The following is a 24,333-nucleotide window of genomic DNA, read 5'->3' on the forward strand; positions in this document are numbered from 1 at the left end:
AGCTGACGATGAGTCAGCAATGCAGCCTTGAGGCAAAAGAGGCCACCAGGCTCCAGGAGGGCATGGGGAAGAGCATTGCCAGCAAATTGAGGAAGGTGCTCCGTCATCTCTCCTCAGCACTGGTGAGGCCCCTTGTGGAGTCCTTTGTCCCATTTGAGGCGCCCCAGGGAAGGTTGAAGCAGACATGCTGGAGCAATTCCAGTGCAGGGCTACCAAGATGCTGAAGGGCCTGGAGATTCTTCCAAGATTAGGAGAAGGTGTGAGAGCTGGGCGTTTTCAACCCGCAGAGAAGGGTTCTCAGGCTGAATCTCCTCCTTGTTCAAAATCCCGGATGGGCAGGAAGGAAGACAAGGGAGCCAGACCACCCCCAACTGCCACAAGAAGAAAACACACAGCCTCCCGTCTCCCAGAAAAGGACCATCCAAGTATAAAGGCCATCAAGCCACCAATTGACACAGGACACCCAAGGTGAAAGACAAGGAATGAACACAAGCGTAGGGAGAGGGCAGGATGGCAAGGAGGGAACGAGTGTGAAACCACTGCCAGTGCCTCATGCCTAGCACATCTGGGAAGCCCACACCAGCCAGTATTATGGAGAGGCCAGCAAATAGGGCCCCCTCCTCGCAACAATGCAGCCGCAAACAGCACCGCATGAGTGACACGCCATGACCTCACTTCATGACACCCCACCTCTCCCATGCTTTGGCCGCGTCTGCTGACTGCCCTCAAACGCACACTACATGCAAATCCACCCAAAGAGCCACTCTTGAAAGCTGCCGCCACAGCCACAAAGACACATCCTTAACAGGAGAAAAGGACACTAGAGCGTTGTGTGAACAACAACATACCCCACCTCATTACTTGCCAGGCATTGTCATGTAATAGCAGCTCACACTAAATGCTGTCATGCGCAAAGGATTTCTTGCCCCCAAGGCACTCAAGGACCAGCATAAAAGCCTGCCCTGCTTGTAGCACCCTCACACACTCCTTTCGACACCTTCTCCCCTGCGAACAACAAGGTGAGCCTGAACCCCACTCCCATCCATTCCTCCACAGACCAGCCTTGTCTGCCCAGCCTTCCTATCCCCCCAGCCTCAGAAGCCCTTCTGCCTCCACAAAGCCATGCTCCACACTACCCAAGGACTCCCTGCTCCCTTGGCCTCCCCACCACCACTCCACACACCCCTAACACCCATCCGCCTTCCCAACACGCTCTCTTCCAGGCACCCTCCACAACACAGACATGTCCTGCTACGACATCTGCCGCCCCTGCGGACCCACCCCGCTGGCTAACAGCTGCAACGAGCCCTGTGTCAGGCAGTGCGAGGACTCCCGCGTCGTCATCCAGCCTCCTGCCGTGCTGGTCACCCTGCCAGGACCCATCCTCAGCTCCTTCCCCCAGAACACCGCCGTTGGATCCTCCGCATCAGCTGCCGTGGGCAGCAACCTCAGCGCCCAGGGAGTGCCCATCTCCTCCGGCGGCTTCGGAGGCTTTGGCCTTGGAGGCTTTGGCTTCGGAGGCCTGGGCTGCTTCTCTGGCGGAAGAGCCTGCTACCCCTGCTAAGGACCCACGCCAACACCCCTGACAGCAGCCTCCAACACCGTGCAAGCCAGCTCTCAGGCTGAGGACGCTCCTCTGTGCCGCTCATGGCACACAGGCTCACCGGCTGCCTCTCATCATTCCATGGCACAAGAAAGCCAGCAAGGAAGGAAGGGGCCAGCCCATGCTGTCAGGAAACATGGCCAACATACCTCGTTCTTTCTTCCTCTTTCTCCTTTCCGTAGCACCACCACCTACAGCTGCTACTCTCTGCTGCAACGCCTTGCTCACTAGCACAATCCCTCGGGAAACCTTCTGGGGCTGCTCCTACCACGGAGTAGGGACACCTTGTGGCTCTGGGAAAATCTGCTCTGTGCAGGGGACGTAGGCTGGTGGTTGCCCTCCAGGCACTTCAGAACGTGCACCTCCCACATGACGCTCCCTCTGTTTCATGTTTTCCTCAATAAAATCAATCTGCATCCTATATCCTCAGATGCCTCCTCTTGCTTTCTTCTCCCAACGCTCTTCCAACTTCACCTGACAAAGAGGAGAAAAAGCAGGGCTGAAGTGGCCATCAGGGCCCAAGCCTCTTGGTGTTCAAGAAGCATTTGGAAAACGCTCTTACATAGCTCCTTCTCACTACCATGGAAAGACATGATGGGACACTCATCAGATAAGGAATTGCCTGCATGGTCACATCTCAGGTGTTGCGCTCAATAGCTAAGTTGTCTTGAGAGGTTAGTTGAGAGTTTAGTGAGACTGATGTCTCAGTAAAATGGAGAGACATCTACTTGACATGTTAGAATAATTGCTGGAGGTTACTCGGTTAAGCTAAACACTTGTTCACCTCTTAAGGGATCGTTTAGCATTGAGAAAACTTCAAGGCTCAGATGCAGAGGATATGCAATGAAGTACTTACATGGTATTGTCTTTGGCAACAAAGCCTGCAACCCTAGGTATCTGTAACACCAGGGAATCTTATGTGCTGAGTCTAAGAGACATAGTATGGAGAGTGGAGCAGAGCAAAGGCACTGTGGCCAGACTCTGTGACATCCCTTCCGGGATCAGGAACCAGATGGTATTGTGGAACTGACAGACTGCATGGGCAGCTCTGGCTCAAACTGATAACCAAAGCATGGCCTTTTGGTGAACAAGGACTTGTACTCCTGTTGCTTCTAATTTACTAGACTGAAAGTGTATTCTCTTATTTGTGAATCCGTGATCGTGATTGTGTAATTGTGCTTATAATGCTTATTGCATTAAGTGTGCATGCATGATGGTGATAATTCAACATACATTGAATGTAACCAGACTTACAGTGGCAGGCAGCTTTACCGATCCGAACCTTGAGTCAGCAATGCAGCCTTGTGGCAAATGAGGCCACCAGGCTCCAGGAGGGCATGGGGAAGAGCGTTGCCAGCAAATTGAGGAATGCACTCCGTCATCTCTCCTCAGCACCGGTGAGGCCCCTTGTGGAGTCCTTTGTCCAGTTTGAGGTGCCCCAATGGAACCTAGAAGCAGACAGGCTGGAGCAATTCCAGTGCATTGCTACCAAGATGTTGAAGGTCCTGGAGCTTCTTCAATATGAGGAGGAGAGAGAGCTGGGCGATTTCAGCCTGCAGAGAAGGGTGCTCAGGCTGAATCTCCTTCTTGTTCCAAATCCCAGATAGGTGGGAATGAAGGCAAGGGACCCAGACTAAATTCAGTTACTGCCTGCTGCCAGGGGAAAGGAGAGTGAAAGCCACAGAGAAGCAATTTCCTTGGAAGAGAAGGAACCCCTTTTTCCCTGTGAGAGTGGTCAAGCAGTGGACCTCAAGCAGAGGTTTTGCATTTCCATCCTGGCAGATATGAGAAACCCAGGAACTGCACATGGTCCTGGAAAGCCTGCTGTAGCTGCCTGTGCTTGAGCAGGGCGCTTGCAGTACATGGTGTCCAGAGGTTACTTCCAAACGGAAGGCATTCTGTGGCTGCATCTGTTGTCAATGCGGGAGAACGTGCTGGGTGAGAAACAGTCCAGTGTGTGCTGACACGGAGGGATTGTTTCAGAGGGCATGTGCAGCAGAGCCTTTGCGTGCCCAAGCCTTTATTTGGTGAAGTGTAGGTCTTGTGTGATGTGCTGCAAGGTGTGGTGGCCCTTCTTGACTAGCCCCGATGATGTCTTGAGCTTTGGCTTTGTAGTGAGGGAAGTGGGAAGAAGAAGGGAAGAGGAGGAGCGTCAGCCTAGCATGAGACCTTTAGACCTTTATTGAGGAAAGCGCATGGAAAGGAAGGAGTAGCAAGTGGAACATCCCCGGGGTTCTTGGGTGCATGATGGGTGACCAACAACGTCATCCTTGTGCATGAAAGATTTTCCCAGAGCATGGAGATCTTCCTGCCCTGTGATGGGAGCAACAGAGAGGGAGTCCATCCCTGGTGGTGTTTGGCTTGTGAGCCCATCATAGGAGCAGGGAGAACCAGACATTGGAGACAGTGCAAGTCAAGGAAAGAAGTGGGAGAATGGTAGAATGTAAGTGGGCCATGTTTCCAAGCATCGTGGAATAGTCCACGTCCTTGCTTCTCTGGTTCATGCCTTGCGAGAAATAGCCGTGCTTGTGGAGCTGATGACCCAGAGGGTCAGGGACGGCGCACAGGAGCATCCATAATCCACGAGGAATCTCGCACCATACGTGTGGTGTCCTTGTGAGGGACAACTCTGTTAAATAATACTGGTTTCAGTTGCGACCCCAGAGGGACATCACTCCTCCCTGGTGTCCACCTGGGCACCGAGCTGTTGAGCGCAACTCTTGAGATGTGACCATGCACACAATTCCTTATCTGCTGCATGGCCATCTTGTCTTTCCATGGTAGTGAGAAGGATCTATGTAAGAGTGTTGTGCAAACGCTTCTTGAACACCAAGAGGCTTGGGCCCTGATGGCCACTTGAGCCCTGTTTTTTCTCCTCTTTGTCAGGTGAAGTTGGAAGAGCGTTGGGAGAAGAAAGCAAGAGGAGGCATCTGAGGATATGGGATGCAGATTGATTTTATTGAGGAAAACATGAAACAGAAGGAGCGTCAAGGTGCACATTCTGAGGTGCCTGGAGGGCGACCACCAGCCTATGTCCCTTGCGTAGAGCAGATTTTCCCAGAGCCCCAAGGTGTCCCTACTCCGTGGTAGGAGCAGCCCCAGAAGGTTTCCGGAGGGATTGTGCTAGTGAGCAAGTCATTGCAGCAGAGAGTAGCAGCTGTAGGTGGTGGTGCTATGGAAAGTAGAAAGAGGAAGAAAGGAGGTATGTTGGCCATGTTTCCTGACAGCATGGGCGAGCCCTTTCAGGGCTTCCTAGCTTTGTTGTGCCATGGAATGATGAGCTGCAACTGGTGAGCCCGTGTGCCATGAGCGGCACAGAGGAGCGTCCTCAGCCTGAGAGCTGGCAGGCACAGTGTTGGAGGCTGCTGTCAGGGGTGTTGGCGTGGGTCCTTAGCAGGGGTAGCAGGCTCTTCCGCCGTTGATGCAGCCCAGGCCTCCGAAGCCAAAGCCTCCAAGGCCAAAGCCTCCGAAGCCGCCGGAGGAGACGGGCACTCCCTGGGCGCTGAGGTTGCTGCCCACGGCAGCTGATGCGGAGGATCCAACGGCGGTGTTCTGGGGGAAGGAGCTGAGGATGGGTCCTGGCAGGGTGACCAGCACGGCAGGAGGCTGGATGACGACGCGGGAGTCCTCGCACTGCCTGACACAGGGCTCGTTGCAGCTGTTAGCCAGCGGGGTGGGTCCGCAGGGGCGGCAGATGTCGTAGCAGGACATGTCTGTGGTGTGGAGGGTGCCTGGAAGAGAGCGTGTTTGGAAGGCGGATAGTGTTAGGGGTGTGTGGAGTGGTGCTGGGGGAGGCCAAGGGAGCAGGGAGGCCTTGGGTAGTGTGGAGCATGGCTTTGGGGAGGCAGAAGGGCTGCTGAGGCTGGGGGGAGACAGGGAGTAGGGAGATAAGGCTGGTCTGTGGAGGAATGGATGGGAGTGGGGTTCAGGCTCACCTTGTTGGTCGCAGGTGAGAAGGCGTCGGGAGGTGTGTGTGAGGGTGCTATGCGCAGGGATGGCTTTTATGCTGGTCCTTGAGTGCCTTTGGGCAAGAAACCCTTTGCGCATGACAGCATTTGGCGTGAGCTGCTCTTACATGCCTAAGCCTGGCAAGTAATGAGGTGGGGTGTGTTGTTGTTCCCACAGCGCTCTGGTGTCCTTTTCTCCTGTTGAGGATTTGTCTCTGTGGCCGTGGCGGCAGCTTTTAAGTAAGAGTTGTTATTTGGGTGGCTTTGCATGGAGCGTGTGTTTGAGGGCAGTCGGCAGACGCGGCCAAAGCATGGGAGAGGTGGGGTGTCATGAAGTGAGGTCATGGCGTATCACTCGTGCGGTGCTGTTTGCGGCTGCATTGTTGCGAGGAGGGGGCCCTATTTCCTGGCCTCACCATAATGCAGGCTGGTCTGGGATTCCCAGGTGAGTTGGGCACGAGGCGCAGGCATTGATGTCACACTCGCTTCCTCCTTGCCATCCTGCAATCTCCCAGCGCTTGTGTTCATTCCTTCTCTTTCACATTGGGTGTGCTTCATTGGTCGGTGGTTTGGTGGCCTTTGTGCCTGAAAGGTCCTTTTGTGGGAGAAGGGAGGCTGTGTGTTTTCTTCTTGTGGCAGCTTGGGGGTGGTTGTTTGTTCATGCGGAGGAGAGGTGTTTGCGACTGTAGGACGTTGTCCTCTCAGGCCCGGTTGAGAGCTTGCAAGCCCTGAGCTGAGGGGCAGTGGTTTGTCAGGGAGACTGAGGCAGAGCTTTTGGGGTCTTGTTCAGTGCTGAGCGTCCAAGGGTGAGACCCTTTCCCTGCCTAGGTTTGATGGTCAGACGCAGGGTTTGGACCCTGCAGCAGGTAATTGGAGGCATGAATGGTGCGCAGGGCCGCAGCCGTGAGCACCTTGTTGATGGGTGGTCCTGGCATGGCTGCCGAGTGGCAAGACCTGTCCCCATTCGGCTGAGGTGGATTTGGCTTGCTGCTGAAGTGAGTAGTATTGGTTGCTGAGGAAGATGAAGCAAGGTAGGAATGGGGGCTGTGCAACTGGGTGTGCCATGGTCCGTGAGGCCTGCTGCATTGAAGGCAGGAATGCTTAGGGCATGGTGTGGTGTCCTTGCAAGGCCACTACTAATTCTCTTGGAAAGGTCCTGGTGAGTGGGAGAGGCTCCTGAAGGCTGGAAGAGACTCACTCCGCTCCTCTGTTCAAGAAGGTGAAGAAGGAAGGTGTGCGCAACCAGAGGCTGGTTGGCCTGACTTCAGTCGCTGGGAAGGTTCTAAAGGAAATCCTCCCGGAAAGCGCTGTCAAGCAGACGAAGAACAATAATGTGATGGGCAGTAGTCAGCAAGGATTTACATAGGGAAAGTCACACGGGAGCCTCCTCAGCATCTTCTACGTTGAAGTGACCAGCTTGGTGGATGAGGAAAAGGCAGTGGCCGCAGCTCAAGTTTAGTAAAGCCTGTATGTAGTATGGGCTTTCTTTGGCTCTTGCTAGCTTGACACGCTCATAGAAAAGCAAACAAAGTATGGGTTAGATAAAGGTACGCTGAGATGGGCTGAAAAATGGCCAATTGCTTGGGGGCAGAGTCCTGTGCTGAGTGGCACAGAGCCGAGTTAGAGGCAAGGCCCTATCGGTGTGGGCCAGGAGTCAGCAGCAAGCCCAGCTCTGTTCCATATCCTCATTAGTGAGGTGGGTGATGGGATGGAGTGACCCCACAGGAAGTCTGAAGATGTCCCGAGACTGGGAGGAGCAACTGATGCACGTGATGAACGTGGCACCATTCAGAATGATGTGCAGAGGCTGGAGAACTCGGCAGAGAGGAACATCATGAAGTTTCAGAAGGGGCAAAGCAAATTGCTGCCTCTGGGGAGGACTAACACAGAGCAGCAGGACATGGTGTTGTCCGACACAGGGGCATGCAGCTTTGCCAAGCAGGACCTTGTGTTGCTGTTGGAGAGCAAGCTGACGATGAGTCAGCAATGCAGCCTTGAGGCAAAAGAGGCCACCAGGCTCCAGGAGGGCACGGGGAAGAGCGATGCCAGCAAACTGAGGAATGCACTCCGTCATCTCTCCTCAGCACTGGTGAGGCCCCTTGTGGAGTCCTTTGTCCCGTTTGAGGCGCCCCAGGGAAGGTTGAAGCAGACAGGCTGGAGCAATTCCAGTGCAGGGCTACCAAGATGCTGAAGGGCCTTGAGCCTCTTCAATATAGAAGAGAAGATGAGATGGGCATTTTCAACCCGCAGAGAAGGGTGCTCAGGCTGAATCTCCTCCTTGTTCTAAATCCCGGATGGGCAGGAACGAAGACAAGGGAGCCAGACCACCCCCAAGCTGCCACAAGAAGAAAACACACAACCTCCCTTCTCCCACAAAGGACCTTCCAAGCACAAAGGCCACCAAACCACCGACCGGTGAAGCACACCCAATGTGAAATAGAAGGAATGAACACAAGCGCAGGGAGAGGGCAGGATGGCAAGGAGGGAACGAGTGTGAAACTAGTGCCAGTGCCTTGTGCCTAGCACATCTGAGAAGCCCAGACCAGCCAGTATTAATGCGAGGCCAGCAAATAGGGCCCCCTCCTCGCAACAATGCAGCCGCAAACAGCACCGCATGAGTGACACGCCATGACCTCACTTCGTGACACCCCACCTCTCCCATACTTTGGCCGCGTCTGCTGACTGCCCTCAAACGCACACTCCATGCAAATCCACCCAAAGAGCCACTCTTGAAAGCTGCTGCCACGGCCACAAAGAAACATCCTCAACAGGAGGAAAGGACACCAGAGCGTTTTGGGAACAACAACATACCCCACCTCATTACTTGCCAGGCATTGTCATGTAAGAACAGCTCATACCAACTGCTGTCATGCGCAAAGGGTTTCTTGCCCAAAAGGCACTCGGGGGCCAATATATAAGCCGGACCTGCTTGTAGCACCCTCACACACTCCTGCTGACACCTTCTCCCCTGCGAACAACAAGGTGAGCCTGAACTCCACTTCCATCCTTCGCACACCAGACCAGCCTTATCTCCCAAACCTTACTATCCCCCCAGCCTCAGAAGCCCTTCTGCCCCCCCAAAGCCATGCTCCCCACTACCCAAGGACTCCCTGCTCCCTTGGCCTCCCACAGTACCACTCCACACACCCCCAATACCCTCCGCCTTCCCAACACACTCTCTTCCAGGCACCCTCCATAACACAGACATGTCCTGCTACAACTTCTGCAACCCCTGCGGACCCACCCCGCTGGCTAACAGCTGCAACGAGCCCTGTGTCAGGCAGTGCGAGGACTCCCGCGTTGTCATCCAGCCTCCTGCCGTGCTGGTCACCCTGCCAGGACCCATCCTCAGCTCCTTCCCCCAGAACACCGCCGTTGGATCCTCCGCATCAGCTGCCGTGGGCAGCAACCTCAGCGCCCAGGGAGTGCCCGTCTCCTCCGGCGGCTTCGGAGGCTATGGCCTTGGAGGCCATGGCTTTGGAGGCCTGGGCTGCTTCTCTGGTGGAAGAGCCTGCTACCCCTGCTAAGGACCCACGCCAACACCCCTGACAGAAGCCTCCAATACCACGCAAGACAGCTCTCAGCCTGAAGACTCTCCTCTGTGCTATTCATGACACACACGCTGACCAGCTGCAGCTCATCATTCTATGACACAACAAAGCAAGCAAGCATGGAAGGAGCCAGCTCATGCTGTCAAGAAACATGGCCAACCTACCTTCTTCTTTCTTCCTCTTTCTCCTTTCCGTAGCACCACCACCTACGGCCGCTACTGTCTACTGCTATAAATGGTTCATAGTCCAAATGCCACCATGGATTGACTACCTCTCTGCTACTCTCCTCATTAGGACAGGATGTTCTCAGTTCTCTTCGGAAATGTGCTGTAGACAAGGGAGAGCAGCTGGTGGTCACTCTAATAGCACCTCAGACTCAGGTGCTTTTATTTTTGCCTCTTCCTTTTATTTTTTTTTCCCCTCAATAAAATCTATCTGCATCCCATCCTGACATTCGTCCTCTTCCTTTTTTCAACCCAACGCTCTTTCCAGTTCACCTACTACTAATGTTTTGCTCAATAGTCCATCGGGTGGGGTTGTAAAGGCCCACTGAACCTCCCCTCTCAAGGATGTCATCACCAACAACACAGGTGGGCACCAGCTGGTTTTCCAGCCCATCATCAATACATATGGATGACCACACTAAGGGTTGGGCACATTAGATTTTACACTGCTGTAATAGAGCAGCAATTTAGGATTTATTTTCTATTTTGAGGTATAGATGGTATAATTTTTAACAGCTCTTAATCAACCTATGATCATCTGAGAATTTAACAGAATTATTTTAATGGGTTTTTCTACAATAGAAACAGTGGCAAAGTTCAGCTGAGACTTACTGCAGGGTTCTTGGGGGTATATAAATTCAGTCACGAACTTCCAAAATACCCCCTTGGAGTGAATTACTCACCCTAATTCCTTGTTGGTGTTTGTCTGCACCTGAGTCCTCAAGGAGTCAGCCCTGAGATGCACTTTCCCTCAGGGGTATGCTGTGAGGTGTCCCAGCTCAGGTAGAGATTGAGTTTTCAATGCCTAGAGAGCTCATGGGGTTCTTTGCTTAGGACTACTATTTATAGGAACACAAGATGATTGACTGTTATTTGCCATCCTGGCTACAATTCAGATAAGGCAATTTTGGTACTTTACACCAACCTTGCAATTCTGGTACAGGCCTGGAGCTTCTTCAATATGAAGAGAAGGTAAGAGAGCTGGGCATTTTCAACCCGCAGAGAAGGGTGCTCAGGCTGAATCTCTTCCTTGTTCTAAATCCCGGATGGGCAGGTACAAAGACAAGGGAACCAGGCTAAATTCAGTTACTGCCTGCTACCAGGACAAAGGTGAGTGGACGCCACAGAGAAACAATTTCTTTGGAAGGGAAGGAACCCCTTTTTCCCTGTGAGAGTGGTCAAGCAGTGGAACTCAAGCAGAGGTTTTGCATTTCCATCGTTTTTAATATGAGAAACCCAGGAACTGCACATGGTCCAGTACAGCCTCCTGTAGATGCCTGTACTTGACAAGGGCGCTGGCAGTGCATGGTCTCCAGAGGTTACTTCCAAACGGAAGGGATTCTGTGGCTGCATCTGTTGTCAATGTGGGAGTATTATGGTGAGGCCAGCAACTAGGGCCCCCTCCTCGCAGGAATGAAGCCACAAACAGCACCGCACGAGTGACACGCCATGACCTCACTTCATGACACCCCACCTCTCCCATGCTTTGGCCGCGTCTGCCGACTGCCCTCAAATGTACTCTCCATGCAGATCCACTTAAAGAGCCACTCTCACTCGGTGAGAAACAGCCGTGATTATGGAGCTGATGACCCAGTGGGTCAGGGACGTCGCAAAGCAGCATACACAATCCACAAGGAGTCTCACAAAATACGTGTGGTGTCCGTGTGCAGGACAACTCTGTTAAATAATACTGGCCTCAGTAGAGACCCCAGAGGGACACCACTCCTCCCTGGTGTCCACCTGGGCACCAAGCTGTTGAGCGCAACTCTTGAGATGTGACCATGCACGCAATTCCTTATCTGCTGAGTGGCCCATCATGTCTTTCCATGGTAGTGAGAAGGAGCTATGTAAGAGCGTTGTCCAAATGCTTCTTGAACACCAAGAGGCTTGGGCACTGATGGCCACTTGAGCCTTGCTCTTTGTTCTTTTTGTCGGGTGAAGTTGGAAGAGCGCTGGGAGAAGAAAGCAAGAGGAGGCATCTGAGGATATGGGATGCAGATTGATTTTATTGAGGAAAACATGAAACAGAGGGAGCGTCAAGGTGCATATTCTGAGGTGCCTGGAAGGCGACCACCAGCCTATGTCCCTTGCGTAGAGCAGATTTTCCCAGAGCCCCAAAGTGTCCCTACTCCGTGGTAGGAGCAGCCCCAAGTTTCCGGAGGGATTGTGCTAGTGAGCAAGTCATTGCAGCAGAGAGTAGCAGCTGTAGGTGGTGGTGCTACGGAAAGGTGAAAGAGGAAGAAAGAAGGAGGTATGTTGGCCATGTTTCCTGACAGCAAGGGCTGGCCCCTTCCTTCCTTGCTGGCTTTCTTGTGCCATGGAATGATGAGCCGCAACTGGTGAGCCCGTGTGCCATGAGCGGCACAGAGGAGCATCCTCAGACTGACAGCTGGCAGGCACAGTGTTGGAGGCTGCTGTCAGGGGTGTTGGCGTGGGTCCTTAGCAGGGGTAGCAGGCTCTTCCACCAGAGAAGCAGCCCAGGCCTCCGAAGCCAAAGCCTCCAAGGCCAAAGCCTCCGAAGCCGCCGGAGGAGATGGGCACTCCCTGGGCGCTGAGGTTGCTGCCAACAGCAGCTGATGCGGAGGATCCAACGGCGGTGTTCTGGGGGAAGGAGCTGAGGATGGGTCCTGGCAGGGTGACCAGCACGGTAGGAGGCTGGATGACGACGCGGGAGTCCTCGCACTGCCTGACACAGGGCTCGTTGCAGCTGTTAGCCAGCGGGGTGGGTCCGCAGGGGCGGCAGATATCGTAGCAGGACATGTCTGTGTTGTGGAGGGTTCCTGGAAGAGAGGCTGTTGTGAAGGCGGAGGCTGTTGGGGGTGTGAGGAGCAGTGATCAGGAAGGCCAAGAGAGTGGGGAGGCCTTGGGTTGTGGGGAGCATGGCTTTGGGGAGGCAGAAAGACTGCTGAAGCTGGGGAGAGAGGCCGCGTGCGAGATAAGGCTGGTCTGGTGTGCAAAGGATGGGAGTGGGGTTCAGGCTCACCTTGTTGTTCGCAGGTGAGAAGGCGTCGGGAGGAGTGTGTGAGGGTGCTACGCGCAGGGTCGGCTTTTATGCTGGTCCCCGAGTGCCTTTGGGGCAAGAAACCCTTTGTGCATGACAACACCTTGCGTGAGCTGCTCTTACATGATAATGCCTGGCAAGTAATGAGGTGGGGTGTGTTGTTTTTCCCACAATGCTCTGGTGTCCTTTTCTCCTGTTGAGGATGTGTCTTTGTGGCCGTGGCGGCAGCTTTTTAGTGAGAGTGGCTCTTTGGGTGGATTTGAATGGAGCGTGCATTTGAGGACAGTCAGCAGACGCGGCCAAAGCATGGGAGAGGTGGGGTGTCATGAAGTGAGGTCATGGCGTGTCACTCGTGCGGTGCTGTTTGCGGCTGCATTGTTGTGGTTGGAAACTGTCTTGGGCAGAGTGATCGTGAAATGCTAGAATTCTCCATTCTTGGAGAAGCAAGGAAGGGGACCAGTAAAACCACTGGATTGGACTTACGGAGGACCGACTTTGAACTTTTCAGGACACTTGGGAGGCGGTTCTGAAGGGCAGAGGAGTCAAAAAGGCTGGGCGCTCGTCAGGAAGGGAATCTTAATGGCACAGGAGCGGTCTGTCCCCATGTGCCCAAAGACAAGCCTGTTGGGATGAAGGCCGGCATGGCTCTTCATGGAATTGTGGCTTGAGCTTAGGAGGAAAAAAAGGGATTACAATCTTTGGAAAAGAGGGCGGGCCACTCAGGAGGACTATAAGGATGTTGCGAGGCAGTGCAGGGACAAAATTAGAAAGGGTAAAGCTCATTTGGAGATCAATCTGGCTACTGCCATCAAAGACAACAAAAAATGTTTCTACAAATACATGAATGCAAAACAGAGGACTAAGGAGAACCTCCAGCCTTTGCTGGATGCAGGGGGAACTTAGTTACAAAAGATGAGGAAAAGGCGGAGGTGCTTCATGCCTTCTTTGCCTCAGTCTTTAGCGACAAAACCAGTTGCTCTCTGGATACCCAGTACCCTGAGCTGGTGGAAGGTGATGGGGAGCAGAATGTGGCTCTCCCTATCCATGAGAAAATGGTTGGCGACCTTCTCCGGCACTTGGATGTACGCAAGTAGATGGGGCCAGATGGGATCCACCCGAGGATACTGAGAGAACTGGCGGAGGAGCTGGCCAAGCCACTTACCATCATTTATCAACAGTCCTGGCTATCAGGGGAGCTACCAGTCAACTGGTGGCTAGCAAACGTGAGGCCAACTACAAGAAGGGCCGGGGGGTAGACCCAGGAAACTCTAGGCCTGTCAGTTTGACCTCAGTGCCAGGGAAGCTCATGGAGCAGATTATCTTGGGTGTCACCACACGGCACTTACAGGGCAACCAGGTGATCAGGCCCAGTCAGCATGGGTTTATGAAAGGCAGGTCCTGCTTGACGAACCTGATCTCCTTCTATGACAAAGTGACGCGCTTGGTGGATGAGGGAAAGGCTGTGGACGTGGTCTACCTTGACTTCAGCAAGGCTTTTGACACTGTTTCCCACAACATTCTCCTCAAGAAACTGTCTGATCATGGCTTGGACTGGCGTACGCTTCGTTGAGTTAAAAACTGGCTGGATAGCCGGGCCCAAAGAGTCGTGCTGAATGGAGTCAAATCCAGTTGGAGGCCGGTCACTAGTAGCATTCCCCAGGGCTCGGTACTGGGGCTGGTCCCCTTTAAGATCTTCTTTGATTATCTGGATGAGGGCAGTGAGTGCACCCTCAGTAAGTTCGCAGATGACACCAAGTTAGGTGCGTGTGTTGATCTGCTTGAGGGTAGGAAGGCTCTGCAGGAGGATCTGGATAGGCTGGACCGATGGGCTGAGGTCAACTGTATGAGGTTCAACAAGGCCAAGTGCCGGGTCCTGCACCTGGGGCACAACAACCCCAAGCAGAGCTACAAGCTTGGACATGAGTGGACAGCTGCCAGGTGGATAAGGACCTGGGAGTATTGGTTGATAGTCGGCTGAATAAGAGCCAGCAGTGTGTTTAGGTGGCCAAGAAGGCCAACAGCGTCCTGGCTTGTATAAGAAGCAGTGTGGCCAGCAGGTCTAGGGAAGTGTTTGTCCCCCTGTACTTGCCTCTGGTGAGGCTGCACCTCGAGTACCGTGTTCAGTTTTGGGCCCCTCGCTACAAGAAGGACATGGAGGTGCTCGAGAGAGTCCAGAGAAGGGTAGCGAAGCTGGTGAGGCATCTGGAGAACAAATCCAAGGAGGAGCGGCTGAGGGAGCTGAGTTTGTTAAGCCTGGAGAAAAGGAGACTCAGAGGCGACCTTATCACTCTTTATAAGTACATTAAAGCAGGCTGTAGCGAGGTGGGGGTTGGTCTATTCTCCCACGTGCCTGGTGACAGAACAAGGGGGAACGGGCTAAAGTTACACCAGAGGTGTTTTAGGTTGGATATTAGGAAGAACTTCTTTACTGAGAGGGTTGTGAGGCATTGGAATGGGCTGCCCAGGGAAGTGGTGGAGTCACCATCCCTGGAGGTTAAAAGACGTTTAGATGTTGAACTTAGCGATATGGTTTAGTGGAGGACTTACAATAAGGTCAGAGGTTGGACTAGGTGGTCTTGAGGTCTCTTCCAACCTCGACAATTCTGTGATTCTGTGAGTCTCGCCCCATATGTGTGGTGTCCGTGTGAGGGACAATTCTGTTAAATAATACTGGCCTCAGTAGAGACCCCAGAGGGACACCACTCCTCCCTGGTGTCCACCTGGGCACCAAGCTGTTGAGCGCAACTCTTGAGATGTGACCATGCACGCAATTCCTTATCTGCTGAGTGGCCAATCATGTCTTTCCATGGTAGTGAGAAGGAGCTATGTAAGAGCGTTGTCCAAAGGCTACTAGAACCCCAAGAGGCTTGGGCCCTGATGGCCACTTCAGCCCTGCTCTTTGTTCTTTTTGTCGGGTGAAGTTGGAAGAGCGCTGGGAGAAGAAAACAAGAGGAGGCATCTGAGGATATGGGATGCAGATTGATTTTATTGAGGAAAACATGAAACAGAGTGAGCGTCAAGGTGCATATTCTGAGGAGCCTGGAGGGCGACCACCAGCCTATGTCCCTTGCGTAGAGTAGATTTTCCCAGAGCCCTAAGGTCTCCCTACCCCGTGGTAGGAGCAGCCCCAGATTTCCGGAGGGATTGTGCTAGTGAGCAAGGCATTGCAGCAGAGAGTAACAGCTGTAGGTGGTGGTGCTATGGAAAGGAGAAAGAGGAAGAAAGAAGGAGGTATGTTGGCCATGTTTCCTGACAGCAAGGGCTGGCCCCTTCCTTCCTTGCTGGCTTTCTTGTGCCATGGAATGATGAGAGGCAGCCGGTGAGCCTGTGTGCCATGAGCAGCACAGAGGAGCGTCCTCAGCCTGAGAGCTGGCAGGCACAGTGTTGGAGGCTTCTGTCAGGGGTGTTGGCGTGGGTCCTTAGCAGGGGTAGCAGGCTCTTCCTCCGTTGATGCAGCCCAAGCCTCCAAAGCCAAAGCCTCCAAGGCCAAAGCCTCCGAAGCCGCCGGAGGAGACGGGCACTCCCTGGGCGCTGAGATTGCTGCCCACGGCAGCTGATGCGGAGGATCCAACGGCGGTGTTCTGGGGGAAGGAGCTGAGGATGGGTCCTGGCAGGGTGACCAGCACGGCAGGAGGCTGGATGACGACGCGGGAGTCCTCGCACTGCCTGACACAGGGCTCGTTGCAGCTGTTAGCCAGCGGGGTGGGTCCGCAGGGGCGGCAGATGTCGTAGCAGGACATGTCTGTGGTGTGGAGGGTGCCTGGAAGAGAGCGTGTTTGGAAGGCGGATAGTGTTAGGGGTGTGTGGAGCACTGCTGGAAGAGGCCAAGGGAGCAGGGAGGCCTTGGGTAGTGGGGAGCATAGCTTTGGGGAGGCAGAAGGGCTGCTGAGGCTGGGGGGAGACAGGGAGTAGGGAGATAAGGCTGGTCGGTGGGCAAAGGATGGGAGTGTATTTCAGGCTCACCTTGTTGGTCGCAGGTGAGAAGGCGTTGGGAGGAGTGTGTGAGGGTTCGAGGCACAGGGCCGGCTTTTATGCTGGTCCTTGAGTGCCTTTGGGGCAAGAAACGCTTTGCGCATGACAGCAGTTGGTATGAGGTGCTCTTACATGACAATGCCTGGCGAGTAATGAGGTGGGGTGTGTTGTTCCCACAGCGCTCTGTTGTCCTTTTCTACTGTTGAGGATGTGTCTCTGTGGCCGTGTCAGCAGCTTTTAAGTGAGAGTGACTCTTTGGGTGGCTTTGCATGGAGCGTGTGTTTGAGGGCAGTCGGCAGACGCGGCCAAAGCATGGGAGAGGTGGGGTGTCATGAAGTGAGGTCATGGCGTGTCACTCATGCGGTGCTGCTTGCGGCTGCATTGTTGAGAGGAGGGGGCCCTATTTGCTGGCCTCGCCATAATGCAGGCTGGTCTGGGCTTCCCAGATGTGCTTGGCGCGAGGCTCAGGCATTGATGTCACACTCGTTCCCTCCTTGCCATCCTGCCCTCTCCCAGCGCTTGTGTTCATTCCTCCTCTTTCACCTTGGGTGTACTTCATTGGTTGGTGGTTTGGTGGCCTTTGTGCCTGAAAGGTCCTTTTGTGGGAGAAGGAAGGCTGCGTGTTTTCTTATTGTGTCAGCTTGGGGGTGGTAGTTTGATCATGCGGAGGAGAGGTGTTTGCGACAGCAGGACGTTGTCCTCTCAGGCCTGGTTGAGAGCTTGCAAGCCCTGAGCTGAGGGGCAGTGGTTTGTCAGGGAGACTGAGGCCGAGGTTTTGGGGTCTTGTTCGGTGCTGAGCGTTCAAGGGTGAGACCCTTTCCCTGCCTAGGTTTGATGGTCAGACGCAGGGTTGGGACCCTGCAGCAGGCAGTTGGAGACATGCATGGTGCGCAGGTCCGCAGCCGTGAGCACCTCGTGGATGCGTGGTCCTGGCATGACTGCCGAGTGGCAAGGCCTGTCCCCATTCGGCTGAGGTGGATTTGGCTTGCTGCTGAAGTGAGTAGTGTTGGTTGCTGAGGAAGATGAAGCAAGGTAGGAAGGGGGGCTGTGCAACTGGGTGTGCCATGGTCCGTGAGGCCTACTGCACTGAAGCCAGGAATGCTTAGGGCATGGTGTGGTGTCCTTGCAAGGCCACTACTAATTCTCTTGGAAAGGTCCTGGTGAGTGGGAGAGGCTCCTGAAGGCTGGAAGAGACTCACCCCTCTTCTCTTTTCAAGAAGGTGAAGAAGGAAGGGTTTAGGAAACCAGAGGCTGGTTGGCCTGACTTCAGTCGCTGGGAAGGTTCTAAAGGAAATCCTCCCAGAATAGTGTTGTCGAGCAGATGAAGAACCAGAATGTGATGGGCAGTAGTCAACAAGGATTTACATATTGAAACTCATGCAGGACCCTTCCTAGTGTCTTCTACGTTGAAGTGACGAGCTTGGTGATTGAGGGGAGAGCGGTAGCAGCTGCTCAACATTAGTAAAGGCTGTAGTAAGGGCTTTCTTAGATGGTTGCTCTCGTAATACTCTCAAAGAGAAGCAGACAAAGTATAGGTTAGATAAAGGTACGCTGAGGTGGGCTGAAAAATGACAAATTGCTTAGGTGCAGAAGCTTGTGCTGAGTGGCACAGAGCGGTGTTGGAGGCAAGGACCTAGCGGTGTGGGCCAGGGCTCGGCAGTGAGGCCAGCACTGTTCCATATCCTCATTAGTGAGGTGGGTAATGGGATGGAGTGACCCCGCAGGAAGTCTGCAGATGACCCGAGACTGGGAGGAGCAACTGATGCACGTGATGAACGTGGCATCATTCAGAATGATGTGCAGAGGCTGGAGAACTGGGCAGAGAGGAACATCATGAAGTTGCAGAAGGGGCAAAGCAAATTGCTGCCTCTGGGGAGGACTAACGCCGAGCAGCAGGACATGGTGTTGTCTGACAGAGGGGCAGGCAGCCTTGCCAAGCAGGACCTTGCGTTGCTGTTGGAGAGCAAGGTGACGATGAGTCAGCAATGCAGCCTTGCGGCAAAATAGGCCACCAGGCTCCAGGAGGGCACAGGGAAGAGCGATGCCAGCAAACTGAGGAATGCACTCCGTCATCTCTCCTCAGCACTGGTGAGGCCCCTTGTGGAGTCCTTTCTTCAGTTTGAGGAGCCCCAGTAAAAGATGGAAGCAGACATGCTGGAGCAATTCCAGTGCAGGGCTACCAAGATGCTGAAGGTCCAGGAGCCTCTTCAATATGAGGAGAAGGTGAGAGAGCTGGGCGTTTTCAACCCACAGAGAAAGGTGCTCAGGCTGAATCTCCTCCTCGTTCTAAATCACGAATGGGCAGGAAGGAAGACAAGGGAGCCAGACCACCCGCAAGCTGCTACAAGAAGAAAACACACAGCGTCCCTTCTCCCACAAAGGACCTTCCAAGCATAAAGGCCACCAAGCCACCAACTGACGCAGGACACCCAAGGTGAAAGACAAGGAATGAACACAAGCGTAGGGAGTGGGCAAGGAGGATGGCAAGGAGGGAACGAGTGTGAAACCACTGCCAGTGCCTTGTGCCTAGCACATCTGGGAAGCCCAGACCAGCCAGTATTAATGCGAGGCCAGCAAATAGGGCCCCCTCCTCGCAACAATGCAGCCGCAAACAGCACCGCTCGAGTGACACGCCATGACCTCACTTCATGACACCCCACCTCTCCCAAGGTTTGGCCGCGTCTGCTGACTGCCCTCAAATGTACGCTTCATGCAGATCCACTTAGAGAGCCACTCTCACTAAAAAGCTGCCGCCACGGCCACAAAGACACATCCTCAACAGGAGAAAAGGACACCAGAGTATTGTGGGAATGACAACACACCCCACCTCATTACTTGCCAGGCTTTGGCCTGTAAGTGCAGCTCACGCCAAATGCTGTCATGCGCAAAGGGTTTCTTGCCCCCAAGGCACTCAAGGACCAGCATAAAATCCTGCCCTGCTTGTAGCACCCTTACGCACTTCTGCTGACACCTTCTCACCTGTGACCAACAAGGTGAGCCTGAACCCCACTCCCATCATTCGCCCACCTGACCAGCCTTGTCTACTCCAACCTCACTATTCCCCCAGCCTTAGCAGCCCTTCTGCCTCCCCAAAGCCATGCTCCCCACTACCCAAGGCCTCCCTGCTCCCTTGGCCTCCCCCACCACCGCTCCACACACCCACAACACTCTCCACCTTCCCAACACCCTCTCTTCCAGGCACCCTCCACAACACAGACATGTCCTGCTACGACATCTGCCGCCCCTGCGGACCCACCCCGCTGGCTAACAGCTGCAACGAGCCCTGTGTCAGGCAGTGCGAGGACTCCCGCGTCGTCATCCAGCCTCCTGCCGTGCTGGTCACCCTGCCAGGACCCATCCTCAGCTCCTTCCCCCAGAACACCGCCGTTGGATCCTCCGCATCAGCTGCCGTGGGCAGCAACCTCAGCGCCCAGGGAGTGCCCGTCTCCTCCGGCGGCTTCGGAGGCTTTGGCCTTGGAGGCTTTGGCCTGGGAGGCCTGGGCTGCATCTCTGGCGGAAGAGCCTGCTACCCCTGCTAAGGACCCACGCCAACACCCCTGACAGCAGCCTCCAACACCATGCAAGACAGCTCTCAGGCTGAAGACTCTCCTCTGTGCTATTCATGGCGCACACGCTGACCAGATGCAGCTCATCATTCTATGACACAACAAAGGAAGCAAGCATGGAAGGAGCCAGCACAAGCTGTCAGGGAACATGGCCAGCATACCTCCTTCTTTCTTCCTCTTTCTCCTTTCTGTAGCACCAGCACCTACAGCCGCTACTCTCTGCTGCTATGACTGGTTCATAAGCTAAATGCCACCATGGATTGAGACTCTCTCTGCTACTCTCCTCAATAGGACAGGATGTTCTCAGTGCTCTGGGGAAATGTGCTGTAGACAAGGGAGAGCAGCTGGTGGTCACTCTAATAGCACCTCATACCCTGGCACTTGTATTGTGGCTCCTTCCTTTCATTTTTTTTTTCCCCCTCAATAAAATCTATCTGCATCCCATCCTGACATTCATCCCCTTCCTTTTTTCAACCCAATGCTCTTTCCAGTTCACCTACTACCAACTCGTTGCTCAAGAGGCCATTGGGTGGGGTTGTAAAGGCTCACTGAACCTCCCCTCTCAAGGATGTCATCACCAACAACACAGGTGGGCACCAGCTGGTTTTCCAGCCCATCATCAATACATATGGATGACCACACTAAGGGTTGGGCACATGTCATGGAATTAGATTTTACACTGCTTTAATAGAGCAGCAATTTAGGATTTATTTTCTATTTTGAGGTATAGATGGTATGATTTTTAACAGCTCTTCATCAATCTTTGATCATCTGAGAATTTAACAGAATTATTTTAATGGGTTTTTCTACAATAGAAACAGTGGCAAAGTTCAGCTGAGACTTACTGCAGGGTTCTTGGGGGTATATAAATTCAGTCACGAACTTCCAAAATACCCCCTGGAGTGAATTACTCGCCCTAATTCCTTGTTGGTGTTTGTCGGTGTTTGTCTGCACCTGAGTCCTCAAGGAGTCAGCCCTGAGATGCACTTTCCCTCAGGGGTATGCTGTGAGGTGTCCCAGCTCAGGTAGAGATTGAGTTTTCAATGCCTAGAGAGCTCATGGGGTTCTTTGCTTAGGACTACTATTTATAGGACCACAAGATGATTGACTGTTATTTGCCATCCTGGCTACAGTTCAGATAAGGCAATTTTGGTACTTTACACCAACCTTGCAATTCTGGTACAGGCCTGGAGCTTCTTCAATATGAAGAGAAGGTAAGAGAGCTGGGCATTTTCAACCCGCAGAGAAGGGTGCTCAGGCTGAATCTCTTCCTTGTTCTAAATCCCGGATGGGCAGGTACAAAGACAAGGGAACCAGGCTAAATTCAGTTACTGCCTGCTACCAGGACAAAGGTGAGTGAACGCCACAGAGAAACAATTTCTTTGGAAGGGAAGGAACCCCTTTTTCCCTGTGAGAGTGGTCAAGCAGTGGACCTCAAGCAGAGGTTTTGCATTTCCATTGTTTTTAATATGAGAAACCCAGGAAAGCACATGGTCCAGTACAGCCTCCTTTAGATGCCTGTACTTGACAAGGGCGCTGGCAGTGCATGGTCTCCAGAGGTTACTTCCAAACGGAAGGGATTCTGTGGCTGCATCTGTTGTCAATGTGGGAGTATTATGGTGAGGCCAGCAACTAGGGCCCCCTCCTCGCAGGAATGAAGCCACAAACAGCACCGCACGAGTGACACGCCATGACCTCACTTCATGACACCCCACCTCTCCCATGCTTTGGCCGCGTCTGCCGACTGCCCTCAAATGTACGCTCCATGCAGATCCACTTAAAGAGCCACTCTCACTCAGTGAGAAACAGCCGTGATTATGGAGCTGATGACCCAGTGGGTCAGGGACGTCGCAAAGCAGCATACACAATCCACGAGGAGTCTCACACAATACGTGTGGTGTCCGTGTGCAGGACAACTCTGTTAAATACGAATGGCCTCAGTAGAGACTCCAGAGGGACACCACTCCTCCCTGGTGTCCACCTGGGCACCAAGCTGTTGAGCGCAACTCTTGAGATGTGACCATGCACGCAATTCCTTATCTGCTGAGTGGCCCATCATGTCTTTCCATGGTAGTGAGAAGGAGCTATGTAAGAGCATTGTCCAAAGGCTACTTGAACACCAAGAGGCTTGGGCACTGATGGCCACTTGAGCCTTGCTCTTTGTTCTTTTTGTTGGGTGAAGTTGGAAGAGCGCTGGGAGAAGAAAGCAAGAAAAGACATCTGAGGATAAGGGATGCAGATTGATTTTATTGAGGAAAACATGAAACAGAGTGACCGTCAAGATGCATATTCTGAGGTGCCTGAAGGGCGACCACCAGCCTTTGTCCCTTGCGTAGAGCAGATTTTCCCAGAGCCCCAAGGTGTCCCTACTCCGTGGTAGGAGCAGCCCCAGGTTTCCGGAGGGATTGTGCTAGCGAGCAAGGCATTGCAGCAGAGAGTAGCAGCTGTAGGTGGTGGTGCTACGGAAAGGAGAAAGAGGAAGAAAGAAGGAGGTATGTTGGCCATGTTTCCTGACAGCAAGGGCTGGCCCTTTCCTTGCTTGCTTGCTTTGTTGTGCCATGGAATGATGAGCCGCAACTGGTGAGCCCGTGTGCCATGAGCGGCACAGAGGAGCGTCCTCAGCCTGAGAGCTGGCAGGCACAGTGTTGGAGGCTGCTGTCAGGGGTGTTGGCCTGGGTCCTTAGCAGGGGTAGCAGGCTCTTCCGCCGTTGATGCAGCCCAGGCCTCCGAAGCCAAAGCCTCCAAGGCCAAAGCCTCCGAAGCCGCCGGAGGAGACGGGCACTCCCTGGGCGCTGAGATTGCTGCCCACGGCAGCTGATGCGGAGGATCCAACGGCGGTGTTCTGGGGGAAGGAGCTGAGGATGGGTCCTGGCAGGGTGACCAGCACGGCAGGAGGCTGGATGACGACGCGGGAGTCCTCGCACTGCCTGACACAGGGCTCGTTGCAGCTGTTAGCCAGCGGGGTGGGTCCGCAGGGGCGGCAGATGTCGTAGCAGGACATGTCTGTGGTGTGGAGGGTGCCTGGAAGAGAGCGTGTTTGGAAGGCGGATAGTGTTAGGGGTGTGTGGAGTGGTGCTGGGGGAGGCCAAGGGAGCAGGGAGGCCTTGGGTAGTGTGGAGCATGGCTTTGGGGAGGCAGAAGGGCTGCTGAGGCTGGGGGGAGACAGGGAGTAGGGAGATAAGGCTGGTCTGTGGAGGAATGGATGGGAGTGGGGTTCAGGCTCACCTTGTTGGTCGCAGGTGAGAAGGCGTCGGGAGGTGTGTGTGAGGGTGCTATGCGCAGGGATGGCTTTTATGCTGGTCCTTGAGTGCCTTTGGGCAAGAAACCCTTTGCGCATGACAGCATTTGGCGTGAGCTGCTCTTACATGCCTAAGCCTGGCAAGTAATGAGGTGGGGTGTGTTGTTGTTCCCACAGCGCTCTGGTGTCCTTTTCTCCTGTTGAGGATTTGTCTCTGTGGCCGTGGCGGCAGCTTTTAAGTAAGAGTTGTTATTTGGGTGGCTTTGCATGGAGCGTGTGTTTGAGGGCAGTCGGCAGACGCGGCCAAAGCATGGGAGAGGTGGGGTGTCATGAAGTGAGGTCATGGCGTATCACTCGTGCGGTGCTGTTTGCGGCTGCATTGTTGCGAGGAGGGGGCCCTATTTCCTGGCCTCACCATAATGCAGGCTGGTCTGGGATTCCCAGGTGAGTTGGGCACGAGGCGCAGGCATTGATGTCACACTCGCTTCCTCCTTGCCATCCTGCAATCTCCCAGCGCTTGTGTTCATTCCTTCTCTTTCACATTGGGTGTGCTTCATTGGTCGGTGGTTTGGTGGCCTTTGTGCCTGAAAGGTCCTTTTGTGGGAGAAGGGAGGCTGTGTGTTTTCTTCTTGTGGCAGCTTGGGGGTGGTTGTTTGTTCATGCGGAGGAGAGGTGTTTGCGACTGTAGGACGTTGTCCTCTCAGGCCCGGTTGAGAGCTTGCAAGCCCTGAGCTGAGGGGCAGTGGTTTGTCAGGGAGACTGAGGCAGAGCTTTTGGGGTCTTGTTCAGTGCTGAGCGTCCAAGGGTGAGACCCTTTCCCTGCCTAGGTTTGATGGTCAGACGCAGGGTTTGGACCCTGCAGCAGGTAATTGGAGGCATGAATGGTGCGCAGGGCCGCAGCCGTGAGCACCTTGTTGATGGGTGGTCCTGGCATGGCTGCCGAGTGGCAAGACCTGTCCCCATTCGGCTGAGGTGGATTTGGCTTGCTGCTGAAGTGAGTAGTATTGGTTGCTGAGGAAGATGAAGCAAGGTAGGAATGGGGGCTGTGCAACTGGGTGTGCCATGGTCCGTGAGGCCTGCTGCATTGAAGGCAGGAATGCTTAGGGCATGGTGTGGTGTCCTTGCAAGGCCACTACTAATTCTCTTGGAAAGGTCCTGGTGAGTGGGAGAGGCTCCTGAAGGCTGGAAGAGACTCACTCCGCTCCTCTGTTCAAGAAGGTGAAGAAGGAAG

At 54.0% G+C, this 24,333-nt stretch overlaps 7 pseudogenes across 7 annotated transcripts; 3 read left to right on the forward strand and 4 right to left on the reverse strand.

The window, feature by feature from the left end:
• The first annotated feature begins 1,243 nt into the window (after positions 1-1,243).
• LOC311432013 (feather keratin 1 pseudogene) lies at positions 1,244-1,564 on the forward strand (annotated as a pseudogene). Its single transcript has one exon. The product of its transcript is annotated as a feather keratin 1 pseudogene (transcript).
• A 3,429-nt stretch (positions 1,565-4,993) lies between these two features.
• Positions 4,994-5,314, reverse strand: LOC311431976 (feather keratin 1 pseudogene; annotated as a pseudogene). Its single transcript has one exon. The product of its transcript is annotated as a feather keratin 1 pseudogene (transcript).
• Positions 5,315-8,756: 3,442 nt separating this feature from the next.
• On the forward strand, positions 8,757-9,077 carry LOC311431987 (feather keratin 1 pseudogene; annotated as a pseudogene). The gene has a single exon. The product of its transcript is annotated as a feather keratin 1 pseudogene (transcript).
• A 2,687-nt stretch (positions 9,078-11,764) lies between these two features.
• LOC311432563 (feather keratin 1 pseudogene) lies at positions 11,765-12,085 on the reverse strand (annotated as a pseudogene). Its single transcript has one exon. The product of its transcript is annotated as a feather keratin 1 pseudogene (transcript).
• Positions 12,086-15,745: 3,660 nt separating this feature from the next.
• On the reverse strand, positions 15,746-16,066 carry LOC311432009 (feather keratin 1 pseudogene; annotated as a pseudogene). Its single transcript has one exon. The product of its transcript is annotated as a feather keratin 1 pseudogene (transcript).
• A 3,450-nt stretch (positions 16,067-19,516) lies between these two features.
• On the forward strand, positions 19,517-19,837 carry LOC311431979 (feather keratin 1 pseudogene; annotated as a pseudogene). Its single transcript has one exon. The product of its transcript is annotated as a feather keratin 1 pseudogene (transcript).
• A 2,707-nt stretch (positions 19,838-22,544) lies between these two features.
• On the reverse strand, positions 22,545-22,865 carry LOC311432591 (feather keratin 1 pseudogene; annotated as a pseudogene). Its single transcript has one exon. The product of its transcript is annotated as a feather keratin 1 pseudogene (transcript).
• Positions 22,866-24,333: the final 1,468 nt, after the last annotated feature.

This window comes from Aythya ferina, assembly GCF_964211825.1.
Source record: "Aythya ferina genome assembly, chromosome: 2".
NCBI classification, from domain to species: domain Eukaryota; kingdom Metazoa; phylum Chordata; class Aves; order Anseriformes; family Anatidae; genus Aythya; species Aythya ferina.